Raw genomic sequence first — 24,543 nt, 5'->3', positions numbered from 1 at the left:
AATTTAGTCCCTTTTGTGTAAGTCGGTGTACATACAGTACATATCTATTTGAGAAGTGGAACATGATTTATTTGCTTATTTATATTTATTTATATATTATTTATTTGCGTACGGTATTTATCTATTTATTTATTTATTTATTTATTTATTTATTTATTTATTTATTTATTTATTTATTTATTTATTTATTTATTTATTTATTTATTTATTAGTGTACCGGAATGAGGAGATAAAGGCTACGTGAAGCATAAACTCGATGGATGAAGCTTTGCGTATAAACCAATTTCGGGAGTGGAGTCCTGTGAGGTGAATAGAGGAATAAAGGGTACGTGGGACAATAATGGACCCAGTCATGGAGGTTAAGAGAAGGAGAAGGGAACCTAATTGAAGATGTTTAGACCTAAATTTTTATGATTTAATGATAAGAAGTGAAAAACTAAATGAGCCCGCAGAGGATTGTGGAAGCACATGGTTAATATTCACAAAAGCTTGCAGAATGAATATTGAACGGCGTAGGGAGCTACAATACATTTGAGACGTATATACAGTATGTATGTATGTATTTATTAATTTATTGCTCACAACAAGAATTTATAGTATATTAAAAAATTTTATTTTTTATTTTACCTTGTACCATTCATCACTGTGCTCTGATGATGAAATAAGTTTATTTTCGTATTTCATGTATACTAAACTGTAAATAGTATTCATCATATTGCTGGTTTAATTATTGCTCTTAGTATATTAATATTACATAGGCCTATTGTACATACACATACATACATTATCATTATAGACTGTTATACCTTTCAGCGTTCAGTCTGCAAGCCTCTGAGAATTTACTAAACGTCGCCACAATCCTCGATTTGCAACTAGTGTTGTGGCCTAATTTAGTTCCATACCTCTTATCTTTAAATCGTTAGAAACAGAGTCTAACCATCGTCGTCTTTGTCTCCCTCTACTTCTCTTACCCTCCATAGCAGAGTCCATTATTCTCCTAGGTAACCTGTCATCCTCCATTCGTCACACATGACCCCACCACCGAAGCCGGTTTATGCGTACAGCTTCATCCATCGAGTTCAATCCTAAATTAGCCTTTATCTCCTCATTCTGAATTCCCTCCTGCCATTGTTCCCACCTGTTTGTACCAGCAAACATTCTTGCTACTTTCATGTCTGTTACGTCTAACTTATGAATGAGATATCCTGAGTCCAGCCAGCTTTCGCTCCCGTAAAGCAAAGTTGGTCTGAAAACAGACCGATGTAGCGATAGTTTGGTCTGGGAGCTGACTTCCTTCTTACAGAATACTGCTGATCGCAACTGCGAGCTCACTGCATTAGCTTTACTACACCTTGATTCGATCTCACGTACTATATTACCATCCTGGGAAAACACACAACCTAAATACTTGAAATTATCGACCTGTTCTAGCTTTGTATCACCAATCTGACATTCAATTCTGTTGAATTTCTTACCTACTGACATCAATTTAGTCTTCGAGAGGCTAATTTTCTTACCATACTCATTGTACCTATTTCAAGTTCCAAGATGTTAGACTGCAGGCTTTCTGCACAGTCTACCATTAAGACCAAGTCGTCAGCATAGGCCAAACTGCTTACTACATTTCCACCTAAATGAATCCCTCCCTGCCATTTTATACCTTTCAGCATATGATCTATGTAAACTACAAACAGCAAAGGTGAAATATTACAGCCTTGTCTAACTCCTGTAAGTACCCTGAACCAAGAACTCATTCCACCATCAATTCTCACTGAAGCCCAATTGTCAACATAAATGCCTTTGATTGATTTGAATAATCTACCTTTAATTCCATAGTCCCCCAGTATAGCGAACATCTTTTCCCTCGGTACCCTGTCATATGCTTTCACTAGATCTACGAAACATAAACACAACTGCCTATTCCTCTCGTAGCATTTTTCAATTACCTGGCGCATACTGAAAATCTGATCCTGACAGCCTCTCTGTGGTCTGAAACCACACAGGTTTTCATCCAACTTCCTCTCAACGACTGATCGCACCCTCCCTTCCAAGATGCCAGTGAATACTTTGCCTGGTATACTAATCAATGAGATACCTCGATAGTTATTGCAATCCTTCCTGTTCCCTTGCTTATAGATAGGTGCAATTACTGCTTTTGTCCAATCTGAAGGTACCTTACCAACACTCCACGCTAATTTTACTACTCTATGAAGCCATTTCATCACTTCTTTCCCACTATACTTCACCATTTCAGGTCTAATTTCATCTATTCCTGCTGCCTTATGACAATGGAGTTTATTTACTATCCTTTCCACTTCCTCAAGCATAATTTCACCAACATCATTTTCCTCCTCCCCATGAGCTTGGCTGTTTGCAACACCACCATGATGATTTCCTTTTACATTGAGAAATTGTCCAAAATATTCCCTGCACCTCTCCAGTGATTCCCTGGGATCTATTATGAGTTCAACTGAATTACTCAAAACACTGTTCATTTCCTTTTTCCCTCCTTTCCTAAGATCCTTTATTACTGTCCAGAAAGGTTTCCCTGCTGCTTGACCTAGCCTTTCCAGGTTATTACCAAAATCTCCCCATGACTTCTTTTTTGGATTCAACAACTATTTGTTTCGCTCTGTTTCTTTCATCTACGTACAAATCCCTGTCTGCCTCGACCCTTGTTTGGAGCCATTTCTGATAAGCCTTCTTTTTACGTTTACAAGCTGCTCTCACTTCATCATTCCACCAAGATGTTCGCCTTTTCCCATCTTTACACACAGTTGTTCCTAGGCATTCCCTTGCTGTTTCTACTACAGCATCCCTGTATGCCACCCATTCACTTTCTATATCCTGAACCTGCTTACTGTCTACTGTTCGAAACTTCTCACTAATCATATCCATGTACTTCTGTCTAATTTCCTCGTCCTGGAGATTTTCTACCCTTATTCGTTTGCAGACAGATTTCACTTTCTCTACCCTAGGCCTAGAGATACTTAGTTCACTACAGATCAGATAGTGGTCTGTATTATCGAAAAATCCACGAAAAAATCGTACATTTCTAAAAGATTTCCTGAATTCAAAGTCTGTTAAGATATAGTCTATTATGGATCTGGTACCCCTAGCCTCCCATGTGTAGCGGTGAATAGCCTTATACTTGAAGAATGTATTCGTAACAGCTAAGCCCATACTAGCACAGAAGTCCAGCAAACGCTTCCCATTCCCATTAGCTTCCATATCTTCCCCACATTTACCAATCACCCTTTCGTATCCTTCAGTTCTATTCCCAACTCTCGCATTGAAATCGCCCATTAGCACTATTCTATCCTTGCTGTTGACCCTGACCACGATGTCACTCAATGCTTCATAAAACTTGTCAACTTCATCCTCATCTGCACCCTCACATGGTGAATACACGGACACAATTCTAGTCCTAATTCCTGCAACTGACAAATCTACCCACATCATTCGCTCATTTACGTGCCTAACAGAAATTATGTTGCGGGCAATAGTATTCCTGATAAGGAGCCCTACCCCAGACTCTGACCTTCCCTTTCTAACACCCGTCAAGTACACTTTATAATCTCCTATCTCTTCCTCGTTATCTCCCCTTACCCGAATATCACTTACTCCTAGCACATCCAGATGCATCCTCTTTGCTGACTCAGCCAGTTCTACCTTCTTTCTTCCATAAGCCCCATTAATATTGATAGCTCCCCAACGAATTCCATTTCGTTCGCCAAGTTATTTCCAAGGAGTCCCTCGCCTGTCAAATGGGAGTGGGACTCCATTACTCCCATAGGTCCGAGGCTTGCTTAAAGTGTTCTGAGCTCGGTAAATTCATGAAGCAGGATGCTGCCCTACTTGCACATAGTCCAAGTGAGGATCTCTCCTCTAACGGGTTATGGACCTTGGTGAATTCTATAGTCCTAGCCGCCTGAGCACAAGGAGGGCCACGACTCAGAATATGTCCGAGATGCCCACTCCCATTCCATAGCAACTGGTATCCCGACTCTCAGGACCACTTACTAGGCCACTCAGCCGTTGCCCATGGTTCACGAACTAGGACGTGACTACAGTAACCCACAAACATGGACCATTTTAAATATTAATATCATATATTAATAAAGATAAAGTAAGAGTGACACCCTCTAAGTGAGGTAAACAAACACTGCTATAACGAAGAAGACGGATTTGGGTTACGTAAAATCACTTCAAAGTGGGTAGCAATACTTTTAGTGCAAGTCAGAAAGCTGTTAGAACGAATTTCAAGAGGATTGTGGGTAGCCGAAAAAAATATATAAAGTTGGAGGGAGTCCTCTGTCTGTAATTTCGTTTGTTTAGCCAATTTTTCAGACATTTATCCGTTTTAGGTCAACTCAAGACCGTATCAGTGGTTTTTATTTTTCGTGTCTGTTTGTATGTTCCACTTTCACGATGAAACGGCTAAATAGATCTCATCCAATCTTCATATTTAGAGTATTCTCATCCCAGGGAATGTTTTGATATGCATATGATCTTAAAATCTCTGAATAGACGGGTGGTTTATAGGAATACCAGAACAGTTTCGTTCCATTTTCTCTTATACTATTGACTTTCTGTTAAATTTATGGACTGTACGTGGAACGCCCCTTCATTACAAAGAACTTTTATTATGTTCATAATTTCATTTACTCTCCAAACGATGGATAAAATTACTATTTTTCGCAGGTCTCATTTTCTGCATTGAGTTACCGATAGAACGACAACGAACCTACAGGTTACCACGGCAACGTCTCTGTCTTCTTGCTAGCAGGGAAGTCACGTATTGCCATTATCGTCATCATTCCCGTAAACTCGTTGTTGTTCTTTGGGTAGAAAACATGGAAGACGTCAATCGGCCATTCTGCGAGATATTGGTGGAATACCGTTGGAGGTTACAATCGTCCTCGTATATCACCAAGGGGCGCTGTTAATAATTGAACGGTTCCGCCCATTGTTTCACACCGTAAGGTGTTTTCTGGCATTTGCTATAATTTTTCCGGTATTTCTACTCAACTTCTTTTTTTAATTTCTCGCCTGTGCCTTGCCTCTTTCGACTTAAGTAATAACACCATAAGTCATATTCTTATCTGTTTACCGAAGAATCCCTGCGACTAAATGTCCCCTCTGTCACTGCCTTCTTATATTTGTAACTACTACCATCACAATTTATTGAGGATCATTTTATTTTCCAATACAGCCACTTGGTATTTACATATTTGTCTTATCCAGCTGTCCTCAGTTAAATACCTATTTTCTATTAATTTCAACTTTCTTAACTGTACTACTTTCTTCCTTAATTACTCCGTATGTATGCGAGTGCTAATCCCGAAACTTGGACACTCGTTTCTTAGAGGAAAAATTCCAAGGTCTTCCTAATGTATAACTTCTGGCCCCAGAAACTAACGAAATATGGATGTAATTTTAATGACGATGCAGAACTTCGTTTCTGGATAATTGGTGGTTAAACGGTAAGTCGTATCCGAAAACACATAACACATTCGCCGTTCAATTTGAAGAGATCCACAACTTTGGTCCTTTGACATATTGTTGTGTCTCAATTGTAGATACGTTAGATAGCGCTGCATTTCGCTATTATAATCAAATCTCTCCAACTCGTTTGTGACTGGCATTACCAAAACGGGCCTGGATTTATAACGAAAACTCTTCATCTCTATTGTGAATGGCAGATGCCAAGTTAACCTGCCGTTATAGTAGAAACTCCCTAACTCGATTGGCAGTAGGAAATGTTGCCTGCCGTTATCCTGAAAACTTCCCTAATGCCTACCTTACATCGGAAACAACGTATGGCGTCCTCCCTGCTTTTCTTCTCGGATAGCGCTGAGAGATATGCAATTTAAAATAATTTTACTCACTGCCTTTACAGTAATTTACGGAGAAATCAGTATAATATGTAGAATATCGTAGTGAAGCATGGGTATATTTGCTAGTATGATTTATTTCATATTCTGACAGGTAATGAAACATAGTTCAGATCTGTCATCGTGAGACTACAATTATTAATCCCATGACGAGAAGGTACAAACCGTCGTGTGAAATAGTGTACATACATGTCCAATAATACTTTTTGCGAATAAGGTATAAAAAAACTGCCAGTGCAATGGGAAACAACAGACAGACGTATTTTCCCTTTTAACGAATTACTTATTATCCGTTCAGAGGAATAAAGCACACAAGATCTGTGCCTGTGGAAGTATGGTGAAAACTGATCCCAACATGAGTTATCACAGTATTGTGGAAGATCGTAAGAATACTTTTGTGACCTGACACTAACTTTAAAATATGAAATGACCTTTCTAAACTAAAAAAATTGGTGGAATTTATGAATGTAAATTAAGCTTTAACAACAATACTTACGTTTAATTTGTGGATACTTTCAAAATCATACAACAAAATATCGCATCTGAGGTACACAACAATTGAGTGCAGATTTGGAAGTGTGTTGTAACTCCGAATGTCGAGAAATAATATAGCTTGTATCAGTACTGCAATATCGGCGTCTCAATTTCGTAATCTGAACCCTAGTTCTCCCCAGAATCCACTACTTGGACGAATGGTCGGCGTTAAGGCCTTCGGTTCAGAGGGCCCCTGGTTCGATTCCCGGCCAGGTATGGGATTTTAATCGCATCTCATTAATTCCTCTGACTTGGGGATCGGGTGTTCGGTTTGTCCTAGTATACTCCTCTTCGTATGCCATCAACCACTACAGAGACACGCAGTGGTGAATACACCTCTCGAGTTAGGGTTGGCGTTAGGAAGAGCATCCCGCAATAAACCTACACTTGCGAAATATTTCAGACCTGCTACCTTATTGGGGTGTAGGATAAGTGGCGGAGGAACATCCTCAGTTCTTCCCAAATGTTGAAGGAAGGAATAGTACGAAAGCCAAGGTAGTTCAGTAAGGAGAGTGAAGTAAGTGCTTATTGTTCTGGTCAGTCGATACAATGGACCTTCCCTGATCATAATCTGGGATATGTCTAAACGAGTTCATTAAATATCGTATGAGATGTGGGAGGAGTAGGGGGTGGTAATTAGTGTGGCCGGTCTGTGGGGGCCAGCGGCTACCCAGTGGCAATAATTGAATCCCCGTTCCAATTAGGGGGTGAGGGGTGAGGGGCTCAGGGGTTATTAATGAAATGAGCACCAATTATGTGTGTATTACTCCGAGCGACGTTCTCACTACGTCAAGCATTCTGAGAAACTCAGTTCGTGAACTGTGATTTTCTTAAGTGTAGATCAGTGTGTTCCGGTGGATGGTAACGATCAGAGTATCTCAGAAAATATCTTCAATAGGCCTATAGCATGAATTACACTAGATGGTAATAATAATAATAATAATAATATTAATAATAATAATAATAATAATAATAATAATAATAATAATAATAATAATAATAATAATAATAATAATAATAATAATAATAGGCAGAAGAAGATTATATTTCTTCATTATAGGCTCCTTCTTTTACAAGTTGCGTTATGTCACACCGTCACAGATAGGTCTTATGGCGACGATGAGACAGGAAAGAGCTAGGAGTTGGAAGGAAGCGAACCCACTGTCACCCGAATGCAAACTGATACATTATAAACTCTTATGCCTTTTACCCTTAATTCTGGAAACCTGTAAACATTAACAAAGTGCCTCCACAATCCTCTATTTGCAGCTTGTTCTGGTGGCTTCGTCCAGTTCCAGATCCCTTATCGCCAAATAATTCAATATCTAGTCTAATAATCATTGTCGCCTGGGTAATCTATTCTCCTCTACTCACCTCACATGAGACCCCAAGAGGAAACGATTTATGTGGTCAGCTTCATTCCTAACTTAACCCTAACCGGGCGAGTTGGCCGTGCACGTAGGGGCGCGCGGCTGTGAGCTTGCATCCGAGAGATAGTGGGTTCGAATCCCACTGTCGGCAGAACTGAAGACGGTTTTCCGTGGATTCCCATTTTCACACCAGGCAAATTCTGGGGCTGTACCTTAATTAAGGCCACGGCCTCCTCCTTCCACCTCCTTGGCCTTTCCTATCCCATCGTCGTTGACCTATCTGTGTCGGTGCGACGTAAAGCCCCTTGCAAAAAAAGTAACACTTAACCCTAATCTCCTCATTCCGTGCTCTCTCCAGTTATTGTTCCGACATGTTTGTACTTTCGCTACTTTTCATGCTTGTTATTTAATTCGAAACATATTTGCTTTTGGGCCTTAGTTTACCACAGTGGGTAGATGACAGTTGGGTGAGCAGAGGTACGTCAGTGGACCTATTACACTCATTAAATCAGTCTCGCGTTGCCAACAGGACAAAGAGCATTTTATAGGACAATTTGTGAGTGTTACAAATGTAAAACCGATAGAGAGAATTCATCAGAATAAAATATAGAGAAACAATCGATACAAATAAGCCTATAGCCACTGAATAGTAAAAGGAACCACTGTGTCCCCAAAAACTTATCAAATGACAAACTGAACTGATTCTGTATCCGGTGATAGAGACGGATGAGAAGACAATGGCAGTAGTTACTGGCATGAACGAGAGCAATCGTAATTTGAATACGCAACACCTCAAATTTATGAGTAACATATGCTCAGCATGATAACAGTTAATAATAACACTAATAAACTGAGTGAGTTAGTTGCGCGGTTCAGGTAGCATAGCTGTAAGCTTATATTCGGGAGATGATGGGTTCGAATCCCACCGTCCACAGTTCTGAAGATATTTTTTTTCTGTGGTTTCCCTATGTTCACACCTTAATTGTGGCCATGGACGCTGTATTCCCAATCCTAGTCCTTTCCTACCCTTGCGTCACAGATTCTGTGTGTTAATACGACGGCGATTTTAGTACCTCAAGACGACAGCAGTAATGTAATATCCGACGTCATACCGAGCTCAAACTCCTGCTGGACACTATGGTCTTTCCTCATTAAAATTAGATGATGAACACCATCGTTGCACGCGCTTCAATTTTAAAACTTCCATGTTTTTGTACTGTTACGGCCGAAGATCGGTCCGAAACTGTATGGGTATTCTACGACAAAATAAATAATAATTATCCGAACAATGAGAAGCCAAAAGAGGACAATCATCACCTTCCTGAACTTAAAGGATTCATATGATTGAGTAGGTCGTTGATAATTCCGAACTTTCAATCAATCAATCAATCAATCAATCAATCAATCAATCAATCAATCAATCAATCAATCAATCAATCAATCAATCAATCAATCAATCAATCAATCAATCAATCAATCAATCAATCAATCAATCAATCAATCAATCAATCAATCAATCAATCAATCAATCAATCCATCAATCAATCAATCAATCAATCAATCAAACAATCAATCAATCAATCAATCAATCAATCAATCAATCATGAACTTATTTCGTATATTTTCCATTAATTATTCTGACTTTTCATCAATATAAAGTTAATTCCATTTTTTGTTATACTTCAGGGTATATCAATTTAAATTAAATGTACAATTTATTATACTTAATTGATTTTTATGTTGCTATAAGCTCTATGTAAATACGATTTTGATTCCACACTAATATGACTCAAAGACATTACCTACTAATCAGATCTAACTCAATGTCTACGGTTTCCTTAAGAACTCAAAAGTATAAACAATGCAGAATAAAAAATGTGCAATTCTAAATTCTATATTTCAGATAGGCCTACCAAAATGCTGCAAAACACTACCCTTGTCGGGTAGATGTCTAACTTCAAAGGTCCCTCTGATGTAAGTGGTGTTCTTTTGCACGGGTTACTCGACCACTCCACATTAATATTTTCTTATCCGTGGTCTGTAATTTGTTATGAAATAATGGCGTATAGCTTTTAGTGTCAGGAGTGTCCGAGGACGTGTTAGGCTCGCCAGGTGTAGGTCTTTTGATTTGACTCCCGTAGGCAACCTGCGCTTCGTGATGCGGATGAATTGATTATGATGACGACACACATATCCAGCTCCCGTGCCAGCGAAATTAACCAATGATGGTTAAAATTCCAACCCCTGCCAGGAATCGAACCCGGGACCCCTGTGACCGAAGCCAGCACGCTAACTACTTAGCCATGGAGCCGGACATTATGATGATGTATTTTCAGGGAGAAAAGTATTATTAGAGTTTCTTACGCTGCTGTTCTAAAATGCCACCGAAAGTCACTACCCACAATAGCGCACATCTGAAATGTTGCCAGTATTGGACATAATACCTGGTGATGTCTCATCAGAGGTACATTATTGCTGCTTGTACAGTTAATTTCACTCACTCGCTCATTCTGCAGCGACGCAGAACATGACAAGTAGGCGACCAACCTGCTGTGACTTGCCAAGTCTTTGATTGAAGAAATTCATATTTTTTCCCCTTCGTCTCTTGTTTGTTCATTGTGTTTGAGAGCTCATTGCGCATGCGTGTCACCAGTCGTCACGCGGCTGTCCCGTTATGGGGCTGCCTGCCGTGTTCCGCGGGTGGGCGTGCAATGCGATGCGTGAGTGCGTGTCTCTGTCGGCTGGAGATGACATTTACCGTGGGCTGTTGCCGGGGGAGGGACCCCCACAATGGTGACAGGATATTTATAATGTTTAAATAGCGTATTTATCGCCTTAGATGTGAGATACCTGGCGAGTTGGCCGTGCGGTTAGGGGGCGCGGCTGTGGGCTTCCATCCGGGAGATAGTGGGTTTGAATCCCATTGTCGACAGCCTTGAAGATGGTTTTCCGTGGTTTCCCATTTTCACACCAGGCAAATTCTGGGGCTGTACCTTAATTAAGACTACGGCCGCTTCCTTCCAACTCCTAGGCCTTTCCTATCCCATCGTCGCCATAAGACCTATCTGTGTCAGTGCGATGTAAAGCCACTAGCATAAAAACTATGTGAGATATTTCTTATTCTGAATCAGTACAGTGCCATTTCTTTTTCCTTCACAACACTGTTATTTCGTTCAAGTTTTTACTAGAGTAATTGACACTAGTTAACCATTCATATTCATATCAATTCCCATGCGGCGGTCGAGTGGTAAGTTGTTAAGACAAATTTTTCATCGACCTTCTTATATTGATACAAGCTTGCGGTTTTGTTTTGTTGAACTAGGGAAGACATATAGCGGAGTAACAAGAGAGAATATGCTTGCCGTGAACAGAAATTATGGGACCAAGGATAGGTTATTAGGATCACATTTATTTTCTTTTTAGAATTTGCTTTACGTCGCATAGAGTCACTTACGTCTTATAGCGACGGTGGGATAGGAAAGGGTTAGGGCTAGGAGCGGGAAGGAATCGGGGGTGGCTTTGATTAAGGTAAACCCCCAGCACTTGCCTGATGCAAAAATGGGAAACCACGGAAAAACTACCTTTCCGTGGTTTCCCATTTTCACACCAGGCAAATGCTGGGGTTGTACCTTAATTAAGGCCATGGCCGCTTCCTTCCAACTCCCAGCCCTTTCCTCTCCCATCGTCGTCATAAGACTTATCCGTGTCGGTGCGACGTAAAGCCAATAGCAAAAAAAAAAAAAGTTCTTTCCTAACAACATATGCTATTTCTTCCGATAGTTTCATTCAGTCCTTCTTCCTCTGAGTTTCGCTGTACCCATACTACCTTCACAATATTCCCAGAATATGGCTATCAAAATTTGATGTCTCACAATGGGTCTGCTTATCACCCGTCGATACGACATCGTATCATGTTTACGCCTGGAATATTTAAATCAGTTACTACATTCTTAAGTGATTAATAAACAATGATTTAGATATACTTCGGCTCAGTCGTTACGAAATCAGGCAACTGCGTTCCCGAGATAAAGAGAAGAACAGCAATGTTCAAAAATGTAATGATTAACTTGTCCCATTTATGGAAGAATCGCTCTGTCTCGTAATCACTGAAGATAAGAGTAATACTTGGTCTAGTATTTTCAGGTTTCCCCTATGGAGCCGAAACGTGGACACTTCGTGCCACAGACCTGAAGAAATTCGATACCTTTTGAAACGAGGTGCTGGTGTAAAATGTTATGCATACCTTGGACAGCATTTCGCACCAATGATTAACCAGCTCAATCTTTTTTCTTTTTTTGCTAGGGGCTTTACGTCGCACCGACACAGACAGGTCTTATGGCGACGATGGGATCGGAAAAGCCCCAGCATTTGCCTGGTGTGAAAATGGGAGAGCACGGAAAACCATCTTCAGGGCTGCCGACAGTGGGATTCGAACCCACTTATCTCCCGGATACAAGCTCATAGCCGCGCGCCTCTACGCGCACGGCCAACTCGCCCGGTCAGCTCAATCTTAGAATGAGTTAACCGTCAATGTGTAAACAACGAGTTTATAATTATTTTGTCACACTATGCGACTTCGGAATGGTACCACAGAAAAAACTGATGATCCTTGGTAATTTTCTCGGAAATAGAGATCGTTGGTGATGGTAGAACATTACCAAGAATCTAACTGTGTTAAACATTCTTGGATCAGCATGTCTGGACAAGGACCACGAGAGACTGAGATAACTGAACAGAAGCCTCCTCGAAGATCACTATTCATAGAACTGAGAGAATAACTGTAATTAGGCAGGGAGACTCCAGTGTTACGTAGAATCCGAATAGCATAGGTTCCTCAGTGGGTATTCTTCATTCTTCTCCCATTGAAGAAATGAGGACATTGGTAAATTATGACAGCTGCGTATATTTGCCCATCGCTGGTAGAAGGTAGGGACCCTCTTCGGATGTAGCCCTACCCAGGGAGTGGCTCCCCTGCCTATGGGAGTCTCAGAGCATACTGACCCAGTTTGTAGCATCTGGTAAGGTTCCCATCTCAGGGTTACGACTGAAGACCTCAATGGCATCTACAGCGGAGAAGGTCGAATTCAGTACGGTGGGGATGGCAGAAGTGGCAGCCCTGTACTCAGGTATTAGTAAGAATACAACTTCCTATTAGATTGCGTCTGTTCCCATGTTAGGGACAGCTGTCGAAGGCGTCTGTACCCCAGGTTAGGAACGGCTTCATTTAATCCTGGCAGTAGGTTTAAAATTCTCACGATGACAGGCCAAGCGACCAGCCGGTTGAGGTATTCTTCGTTGCATCCCTGGCTATGTCTTCTTGAAATTCGGAACATGCTGGGGTGTTCCCCCAAAAGCGACGTGCGCCACTTGGGCCTGAGTGACGTGAGAAATATGCAAGGGTTACTTTCCCACGGACGGGGCAGGTTAAAGAAGTTAGTCCGACAAGAGCAATTAAGAGTAAGATTTGCTACACTGAATATTGGAACGTTGACTGGCCGTCATCGTGATCTATCAGAAATGTTGAAGAACAGACATGTTGGTATTGCCTGCATAAAAGAGACCAAGTGGAGAGGTTCCAAAGCGAAACAAATTGGAGATAGCTACAAACTCATGTATCATAGCACCAGTAAAACATCGAATGGTGTGGCAATAGTGGTTCGCCTACGCTACCGTAACAACCTCACAAGCGTCATCAGAGTGTCAGATAGGCTAATGTCTGTCAAGATTGGAGTAGCATCAGTAACTACCCATATCATATCTTGCTATGTACCTCAAACTGGTACACGGAAGGTGAGAAGGATGAGTTTTGGAACAGTCTTGATGGCCATCTTGGAACAATTCCTCCTGATCAGTTCATTTTGCTTGGGGGAGTCTTAAGAAGACATGTCGGATCTCAACGGAGTGGATACGGGCCATTTCATGGAGGATATGGTATTGGCATGCGAAACGATGAGGGATGTCGTATACTTGATTGAGCAGAGGCTCATGACCTGTTGTGACCAATACATATTTCAAGGAAAGGATAACACATCTACCTACATGTACCAGTGGAGGTCATGCTGCTCAGATCGATTACTGGATGGTTCGACAATAAGATATGGAGATGGTAATAAATGCCAAAGTGATCCCATATAACAGCATTGCACAACCCCTCTCCCCCACCACTTGGCTTCTTCTGGATATTCATAAATCTGTCAAACGTCCTAATACACTTCAAGCCAGACCTGAGCGTATCAAGTGGTGGAAGGAAATGAATACAGACCTGGTGGTGGTATGATGAAGTCCAACTTCCTATCAAGGAGAAAAAAGGTAGCCCTTAATGCTTGGTGGAAGACACGCCTGGATACTGACCTTCAGAGATATAAAGTGCTGAAATCAGCAGCGAAAAGAGCAGTGGCTGCTGCAAAAGGTCGTTGTTACCAGGATCTGTACGACCAGCTTGACACACCATCAGGAGAAAATAACGTTTAACGCATTTTGCGAAGTCCCGTAACTGTTCAACCCAGGACATTGGATATGTCATGCATATCAAGGGAGCTGACAACAAATTACTACAAGACCAATAAGCTATCCGTCAACGATGGTCAGATCATTTTGCAGATTTCAACAAAGAATTTGATCATCCACCGATTTAAGTTCTGAACCCGTCTCTGAACCCGTGCCTTTGATTATGGCAAAGGAAGTAATGATTACCATAAAGAAGATGAAGAATTTAACATCAACTGGCCCAGATGACATACCAGCAGAAATCTGGAAAATACTTGGTAATCCCGCTGTAGAATTCCTCGTCACACTCTTCAACTAGATCATCATCGAGAACAAACTTCCCCATGGATGGACAACTAGCACGACACTTCCAATTTGGAAAGGTAAAAGAGACTGCTCAACATACCGCCCTATTCGACTCCTCTACCATGCACTGAAAATATTCCTACGAGTGCTAGACAGCAGGCTCAGAAACATTGTCACAGTAACAACCAACTAGTGTGGAATTGTTAAGGGCTGCAGCACCATCGATGTCGTCCATGCCACACGTCAGCTGATGGAAAAACATAGCGAGAGGCAGAAGAGTGTACACGTGGCATTTTTGGACCTATAAAAGGCATTAGAACGAGTCCCACATGACCTCATCTGACGAGCTCTTAGTAGTCGTGAAGTCTCGGAAGACTATGTAAGCTGGGTACAACTTATGTATCACAATACATCTAGTGTGGTCCGGAGTCCAGCTGGAATCTCCCCACCTTTTGATATTACCGTGGATGTACATCCGGGCTCAGCTCTATCACCATTATTATTCATCCTCTGCTTGAATACAGAAACTGAATTTACATACAGACATCGTATCCCTGGACCCTTCTTTATGCGGATGATGTGGCACATGCCCAAAAACACGCCTTGGACTCCAACGCCAGACACAAACTTGGAGAGAAAAATTATTTGAGAATGGTCTACGCCCCAACACCCAGAAAAACGAATACCTAGAATGTGGCGCCTAAAGTGGTGCGACCATAAGCAATAATCAAGACTTGCAAAAAGCTGTGCATTTTAAATACCTAAGGTCAGTTGTCACTTCGAAGTGTGATGCCACTTTTGATACCTCAGCGCGGGAAAATGCATCTTAGCTCAAGTGGAGACAAGTCACCGGAGTCCTCTGCGACAAAAAAAGGACGCCTATCATTTAAAGGCGAAAATTTACAAGACCGTGGTACGCCCAGTAGCTATTTATGAGGCAGAATGTCGTCCAATAACTAGAAAGCATGAGCAGACTCTTCATACAATGCCAATGAAGATCCTTCGATGGACTCATGGACTGAAATGAAAAAAAATAATGAAATAGCGTATGGCTTTTAGTGCCGGGAGTGTCCGAGGACAAGTTCGGCTCGCCAGATGCAGGTACTTTGATTTGACCCCCGTAGGCGACCTGCGCGTTGTGATGAGGATGAAATGATGATGAAGACGACACATACACCCAGCCCCCGTGCCAGCGAAATTAACCAATGATGGTTAAAATTCCCGACCCAGAAGGGAATCGAACCCGGGGACCCTGTGACCAAAGGCCAGCACGCTAACCATTTAGCCATGGAGCCGGACGACTCATGGACTGACTCGATGTGACCACATAAGAATTGCAAATGCTCGGCAAAGGCTTGGTGTCGCTCCAATTGTGGAGAAAGTGAGGAAAGCGCGTGTCCGCTGGTACGGCCACGTTATGAGAAGGCTAAAACAGCTCTCCAAATTGATCCGGGATAAATTCCACCTTTAAAGCGATGGACTGATAATATCAAGGTCGACATGCACGACGTTGGTTTAAAACCTGAAGATGTCAACAATAGGACGAAATGAGGGAATGTAGCAAAACATAAACGCTAGGAAAGAGAGAGAGTATACTTGTCTGTCATCTATCAGTTAGTTTGATAACTCTTGATCCTTTTTCCTGTGTTATATTCCCTTAGCAAGAGTTGGTGATCGATTTCTGTTCGAACAGTTCAAAGGTCCGTCCCGCGGAGTAAGGAAAATAATGGTAATCCACCATCTGTAATAATCACATAAAAACATTTCAGTTGATAATTGCAGTGTAGATACGGTATATTAGATATTACCTTGCCTGTTATATATTCGTGTTAATCTTCGTGCAAACGGCAGGTTTCATTTCTATTAGAGCATAGTAGGATAAAGTAGTACTAATATTAATCTGACTACCAGTTTAACTTTGTTGGTACCGGTAATCCTTGAGTAGTACTTGCAAATTTCTAACTTTAAGCCTAATTGGCACTTTCATTTCTATTTGTGCTTAGTAATAACCTATTGTAATTAGGATACGTCTGAACGTAGTTTAAAAATTATTGTAGTGTATTGTGGTATCTTGAACGCAGTCTAAAATTATTGTAGGGTATTATAGTATCTTATTAGAAAATAGTGTGTTTATTCTATTACTGTGATACATTTGTGTAGTATATAGTATCTGTGGTGTCTGTAGCAACTCTCTTACTAGAATTATGTTGTAGTAATTAGGGTAGACTTAACTGCAGTTTAGAATTGTGTAATCCTTGTGTATTGTTCTCTGTTTCCAGTAATTAACAACAATGTTCATCCTGTTAGGGCGTTGTAGGAAACAAATCGCACAATTAAGTAGTATTGTGGTGTACTAACCTATATTAATTACATTATTGTCGTGTGATCTTTGTGAACTATCCTAGACAATACTTATTTTCTTTAATATGTTATATCATTTTTCCTTTTCTTTTCACTATTCAGTAAGAAATTGGTAAGGAATGCAAGTCTAGAAACTGTTGGTGTGGCCAGGCATTAAGGAGTATGAGGGAGGAGTTGCAGAGTTTGAGGGAGATAATTAGGATTCTCTCAAAGAGGGATGGGAAGGAAAGGGGGAAATTGTAGACGAAAGGAGGTCTAATGTTTTAAGGGTAAGGAGATTGCAGGCTAAGGGCTCCATTCAGGATCAGTATTCAGGACAGGTGTCTGTGGGAAATCGGTACAAGTCACTGCAGGTAGAATAACCGAGGGAAGACGAGGAACAGGGAAGTGTTACTGAGAGGTGTAGAAGTAGGCGAAAGGGAAAAGGTAGAAAAATGAACTCTTGAGTAGTGGTTAGGAAACGGCAGGTGGAACAGGGTCATGGGATGGAGAAAAGGGGGGAGGAGCAAGTAGCTTCTACAGATGTCGAGAAAGATAGGACTGACCAGTAGGGGAGGGGATCAAATGAGGTGGGTAGGGTTGAGGCTCAGGTCATGGGGGATTCCATTGTTTGACATGTCGGCAAAGTGTGTGGAGGAAAGGGTACCAGGGTAGAGTGTTATCCAGGAATTAGGTTAAGGCAGATGTTGAAGAAAATAGAGGAGAATGAGGAGGGAGATGAGAAGGTGGTAGTGTTTCACGTTGGTACTAACAACGTAAAACAAGCAGGTATAAGTACCAACATAGTTGGGGATGTATGGGACCTGGTAAGTGCAGCACGGGTGAAATTTAAGGAATCGGGGATTGTTATCAGTGGAATACTGTGTAGGAGAGATATTAACTGGAGGGTGATTGGGGATTGAAATGGGACTATGGAGTGGGTATGTGGGAAATTGGGAATAAGATTTATGGATCCTAATGGGTGGGTAGGAGATAGGGATCTGCTCTCAGATGGCCTTCACTTAAACCGCAGTGGTATATAAAAGTTACGAAATTTGTTTAGAAGTGTTATAGGAAGGTACATTCATGGAAGCGGGGTGGCCTAGGGAGAGGTGATAAGGGAACAGAGAACTGGAAATCAAGTAGGGATGACATAAAAATGTTAATGCTGGACTGTAGAAGCATTGTAAAGAAAGGAATAGAATTACGTAATTTAATATATATACTAACCAAATATTGTAATAGGATTGAATCATGGCTGAGAAATGATATAATGGGTGCAGAAATTTTCTCACGGAACTGGAGATCGTAGAGATAAGATAGGAATCTTAGGAGGGGATTATTCATTCTGGTGAAAGAAGAATTTGTAAGCTTCAAAAAAGTTAAAGATGACAAACATGAAATTCTAGGTGTAAGGCTCATCTCTGAAGATAATAGGCAACTTGATGTCTTTGGAGAGTACAGACTGGGAAAGTGTACGCAGACGCGCATTCAGAATTATTTGATAAGATAATCAGCTATGTGGGAAACGATAAGGAAAGGAACGTGATTGTAGCGGGTGATCTCAATTTACCACATGTCAATTGGGCAGGTAATGCGAATGACAGGAAGCATGAACAACAAATGGCAATAATTTAATGTGGGAGGGGAATCTGACCCAGAAAGTGATGAAACCAACTAGAGGGAAGAATATTCTGGATGTGGTGCTGGTAAAACCAGATGAGTTCTATAGAAAAACCGAAGTAATAAATGGTATTAGTGATCACGGAGCTGTTCTTTTGGTAATTAAAAATAAATGTGAAAGAAAGGAGGATGTTAAAATTAGGACTATTAATCAGTACCATATGGCTGATAAAACAGGCCATGCGGGAGTATTAAAAAGCAACTATGATTGGTGATGAATGGTAAATAAAAATGTAAACGGTTTCTGGGATGGGCTTAAAGCAATTGTTGAGGAATGTTAAAATAGATTTGTAACTTTAAAGGTGGTAAGGAATGGTAAAGATCCACCATATTATAACAAAGAAGTAAAGAGACTAGGAAGGAGGAGCAGGTTGGAAAGAAATAGAGTTAGAAATGGCTGTGGAAATAAGGAGAAATGTAAGGAACTTACTAGGAAATTGAATCTAGCAAATAAGTCATTTAAGGATAACATGATGGCAAGCATAATTAGTGGTCATACAAATTTTAGTGAAAAATGGAAGAGTATGTATAGGTATTTTAAGGCAGAAACAGTTTCAAAGAAGGACATTCCAGGAATCGTTTATGAACAAGGGGAGTGTGTATGCGAGGATCTTCAAAAAGGCAGAAGTATTCAGTCAGCAGTATGTAAAAGTTGTTCGTTACAAGGAAAATATCCAGATAGAGGAGGTGACTAATACTAAAGAAGTATTAACATTTACCTATGACAACAATGACATTTACAGTAAGATACAAAAGTTGAAAACTAGAAAAGCAGATGGAATTGATAAGGTTTCGGGGGATATACTAAAGACAATGGGTTGGGATATAGTACCATACCTGAAGTACTTATTTGATTATTGTTTGTATGAGGGAGCTATACCAAATGAATGGAAAGTTGCTATAGTAGCCCGTGTGTATGAAGGAAAGGATGATAGACGTAAAGCTGAAAATTACAGGCCAGTCAGTTTGACATGCATTGCATGTAAGCTCTGGGAAAACATTCTTTCTGATTATATTAGACATGTTTGCCAAATTAATGACCGGTTTGATAGAAGGCGCTTTGGGTTTAGGAAAGGTTATTCCACTCAAGCTCAACTTGTAAGATTCCAGCAAGATATAGCAGATATCCTGGATTCAGGAGGTCAATTGGACTGTATCGCGATTGACTTATTTAAGGCATTTGATAGGGTGGATCATGAGAGATTACTGGCAAAAATGAGTGCAATTGGACTTCACAAAAGAGTGACTGAATGGGTGTCTATGTTTCTAGAAAATAGTACTCAGATCATTAGAGTTGACAAAGCTATATCTGTCCCTGTAATAATTAAGAGGGGAATTTCTCAAGGCAGTATTATTGGACCTTCATGTTTTCTTATGTATATCAGTGATATGTGCAAAGAAGTGGAATCGGATATAAGGATTTTTGCAGATGAAGTTATTCCGTACAGAGTAATAAATAAGTTACAAGATTGTGAGCAACTGCAAATGACCTCGATGATGTTGTTTAAATGGACAGTAGGCAATGGTATGATGATAAATGGGGCTAAAATCAGATTGTTTCAGAAATAGGAGAAGTCCTCTCAGTTCTAATTACTGCGTTGATGGGGTGAAAGTTTCCTTTGGGGATCATTATAAGTACCTACTGTAGGTCTTAATATAAGGAAAGATCTGCATTGGGGTAATCACATAAATATGATTGTAAGTAAAGGGTACAGATCTCTGCACATGGTTATGACGGTATTTAGGGGTTGTAGTAATGATGTAAAGGAGAGGGCATATAAGCCTCTGGTAAGACCCCAATTAGAGTATGGTTCCGTGTATGGGGCCCTCACCAGGATTAATTGATTCAAGAACTGGAGAATATCCAAAGAAAAGCAGCCTGATATGTTTTGGGTGATTTCCGACAAAAGAGAAGCGTTGCAAAAATGTTGCAAGTTTCTGCAGTTGGTTGGTTGGTTGGTTGGTTGGTTGGTTGGTTGGTTGGTTGGTTGGTTGGTTGGTTGGTTGGTTGGTTGGTCGGTTGGTCGGTTGGTTGGTTGGTTGGTTGGTTGGTTGGTTGGTTGGTTGGTTGGTTGGTTGGTTGGTTGGTTGGTTGGTTGGTTGGTTGGTTGGTTGGTTGGTTGGTTGGTTGGTTGGTTGGTTGGTTGGTTGGTTGGTTGGTTGGTTGGTTGGTTGGTTGGTTGGTTGGTTGGTTGGTTGGTTGGTTGGTTGGTTGGTTGGTTGGTTGGTTGGTTGGTTGGTTGGTTGGTTGGTTGGTTGGTTGGTTGGTTGGTTGGTTGGTTGGTTGGTTGGTTGGTTGGTTGGTTGGTTGGTTGGTTGGTTGGTTGGTTGGTTGGTTGGTTGGTTGGTTGGTTGGTTGGTTGGTTGGTTGGTTGGTTGGTTGGTTGGTTGGTTGGTTGGTTGGTTGGTTGGTTGGTTGGTTGGTTGGTTGGTTGGTTGGTTGGTTGGTTGGTTGGTTGGTTGGTTGGTTGGTTGGTTGGTTGGTTGGTTGGTTGGTTGGTTGGTTGGTTGGTTGGTTGGTTGGTTGGTTATAAAGAGGGGTGTGTTCGGACAAACAGAAATATCCATTCACCACACATGGCTAACATCCCCAACACGGTGAGAAATCGAACCCAAAACTCTCTTAACACGAAGTTTAAACGCTGATCAACGAATCAAGGAGCTGGATGTCTTGCATATGAGGTTGATATTAATAAAATAAATAAAATAAACGACGATACAAGAAATAAATTATTACTGTGTTGAAACTCGAAAACGAAAGTCAAGTTGAGTCTACTTGAGGGCGTCTAATCAAGGAACTTATTTTAAGAAACCGAGGTCCTATGGTTTTTCATTCTGTAGGAAGTGCTTCATTTGCATTTTTTAATTGGTTACACCCTCATGTAGGACTAAAATCTCTTCTCTGATTGTAGTTGAGGTGTTCATACAATCCACTTGCAGTTGTTTTCATCCACTATCATTACACACAGGATGCATTAAGACGTCACCAGTAATATGATGTTGTACATTTTAACACGATGTAATCACATGTTAGGTTGATAAATTATTTGTAATTGCACATGAACCCTTACTGAGAAGAACGACTAGAATTATGTGGCAAAAACTTCTCGTAACTAAGAGTCTGTGATGGTGGCACTATTACATTATATGGTGGTATAATTTCAGTACCAAACACGCAGTAATTTCAGGACTAATAATAATTTCTGAATGTAGTGATGCTCTGTGTTTTATTCTTGGAAATATACTGCGTTTTTGTCCGATGCCACGTACACAGCGCTCTCTATTCTATGAAATCTAAAATAAATAAGATACAGTATCGAACGCACGTCCCGCAATTTACCATCGTACGTGGTCAGCTTTGATCTTTGGAACATGCATGAAATAAGTTACGGCTATAGAACATGACTGGCTTGGATTTTAAAGTACAGGAGAAGGCTGAAAATTGCACTGTGTTTGCCATTGTTCCTTTGACCAACATGCAGGTGGATTTCATGCAGCGATTCGTCCCCCACTCATGTTCCCTATAATACTGTTATCTCTATACCAGCCCGCTACTCATTTTAGAAACAAAATGACAAATATTGGCACAGCTTCACCAACATTCATTTTGAAATATGAAGCCTTGAAGTTAAAACGTGTAAAGAAAATTAGGAGTAGAAATGTTTGAAAATTAGTGGTATGTGCTCGCTAGTAGAGGATTATATTTTTTCGAAAGGTTTGGACTTTATTATTATTATTATTATTATTATTATTATTATTATTATTATTATTATTTTTACACTAGACCACGCTCTGTCAAACACACTCATGAGTTGCTGCAGTGCTGCCACTGGATCATTCTGTTCAGACACGGCATCGAATAATATCCACCCTATTGACATATTAGAGTCATCTACATAGAAGACGATTAGAACCCGACTGAGGTGTTCAGTGATACGTCGTATTCGGATGTCACACGTTTAGCTTTGATTTCCCATGAACCCAGAACGATGCCTTCTACCGTGAAAGCAAGATCTTAGACAAATTTAAGGACATCGTGTAAGAATAATACGTACAAAACCCATGCTATATTATGGAATAGCGAATAGTAACGCAATCACCCTGATATTATTATATTACCCACTGACAGATTTTAAGTACATACAGTTCATATGGCTGTAGATCATCGTTTCCGATACCCCTGATTATATTTTAAAAGTGGAGATTTTTTATTTCTTATACAAACTACCCGCAACTGTTGCAGGTTGTCCTAAGGCGAAGAGTACCTGAATAACAATAATAGCTAGGCTATTAATGAGCGGGTTAGTCCTACAGGAGATACAGTAGTATGAATTTATATAAGAGTAGGCAAAATAGTGAAGCACGTCTAACATTTATCTGAGGTCCAGAAACGTGGTTCTTGAAGATCATGATGGAATTCTTGAGAGTAGTAAAATATATCTATTCATCCAAAAGGTACTGCAAAAATTTGACAAAAAATTTAGGTATGGTATGGCTTTGGAATACTTTCTCCCAACGTTGCAAGAAGTTTGACTTACCTAACTTGACCAGAGAGTCAATTTATACCAGGCGGTAATATGTCTTTTGGAGACGTGAGCCGTTTTTTCAGTGATAAATCTCTAACTGCACAACGAAGTATCATTCCTTATTGTCATTTCGTTAGAGGATCAAGAGAGCTTTTGTTTCACGGACTGCACTAAGTTGTTATTAATATAATCACTCCGCGGGCGGCGGGTTCCGGCCCCACAAACTACGACGTACGTTATGTGCTCCCTGAGATTTGCAGCTGTCGACCAGTAATGGGATACCGATATTAAATAAAGAAAAATAAACAATTTGCTACATTTCGTGGCTTCGCCGGCTGTGAACTGTTGGTGCATAATTGTGAGCTTGCGGTTACTGTTCCAATCTGATCGGTATGTTTTCTATCCCTGCCTTCTTCGTATTCTTTTTATGGAACTGAGAATATTTTGCCAAGATTTTCGCTGCCTTGTCGAGCTAACTGTCTCAGTACGGTGTGTTTATATTTACTTGATTACAAGCGTGGAACACGTAATGCTGTTTGGAACTAATTTGCATGGGCATATCTAAACATAAATCTATATATATATATATAATGAGAGTAATGTCTGTACATTGCTCAGAATTTAAAAACGATGGTATTTCTGTATCGGTCGTGTCCATAGTAACAAGGAAATGCACTTTTTAATTTTCCGTAATGTCTGTCTGTCTGTCTGTCTGTCTGTCTGTCTGTCTGTCTGTCTGTCTGTCTGTCTGTCTGTCTGTCTGTCTGTCTGTCTGTCTGTCTGTCTGTCTGTCTGTCTGTCTGTCTGTCTGTCTGTCTGTCTGTCTGTCTGTCTACGCACCAGGAGAAAACGGATGAAGAGAATTTAATGAAAATCGGTATGTAAAGTTTGGGAATAAGTCGCTACAATCTAGGCCATAAATAATCTTTTTCACGCTGAGAAATGGTAGTTTAGGGGAAGGCCTAACATCAAATCCTCAAATATTTATGTTATTGGTGAGCCTCCGTGGCAGACGGCAGCACGTCGCCCTCTCACCGCTGGATACCGTAGTTCAAATGCCGGTCGTTCCATGTGAGATTTGTGCTGGACAAAGCGGAGGCGGGACAGGTTTTTCTCCGGGTACTCCGGTTTTCTCTGTCATCTTTCATTCCAGCAACACTCTCCATTCTCATTTCATAGCATCTATCAGTCATTAATAATTCACTTTGGGAGTGGCGACCCCATCGTACTAATAGCCTATATCTGCTTCATTCATTCCATCCCTGACTCGGTGAATGACTGGAAAACAGGTTGTAGGTTTTCATTTTCATTTATGTTATTAGTGGTCCTACTTTAATGAAAATCGGTAACCAAAGTCTGGAAATAAGTCGCCACCATCTAGATCATAAATAATTTTATTCA

Source organism: Anabrus simplex, chromosome 5 (assembly GCF_040414725.1).
Source record: "Anabrus simplex isolate iqAnaSimp1 chromosome 5, ASM4041472v1, whole genome shotgun sequence".
Lineage (NCBI taxonomy): Eukaryota > Metazoa > Arthropoda > Insecta > Orthoptera > Tettigoniidae > Anabrus > Anabrus simplex.
This window is presented reverse-complemented; position numbering follows the sequence as displayed.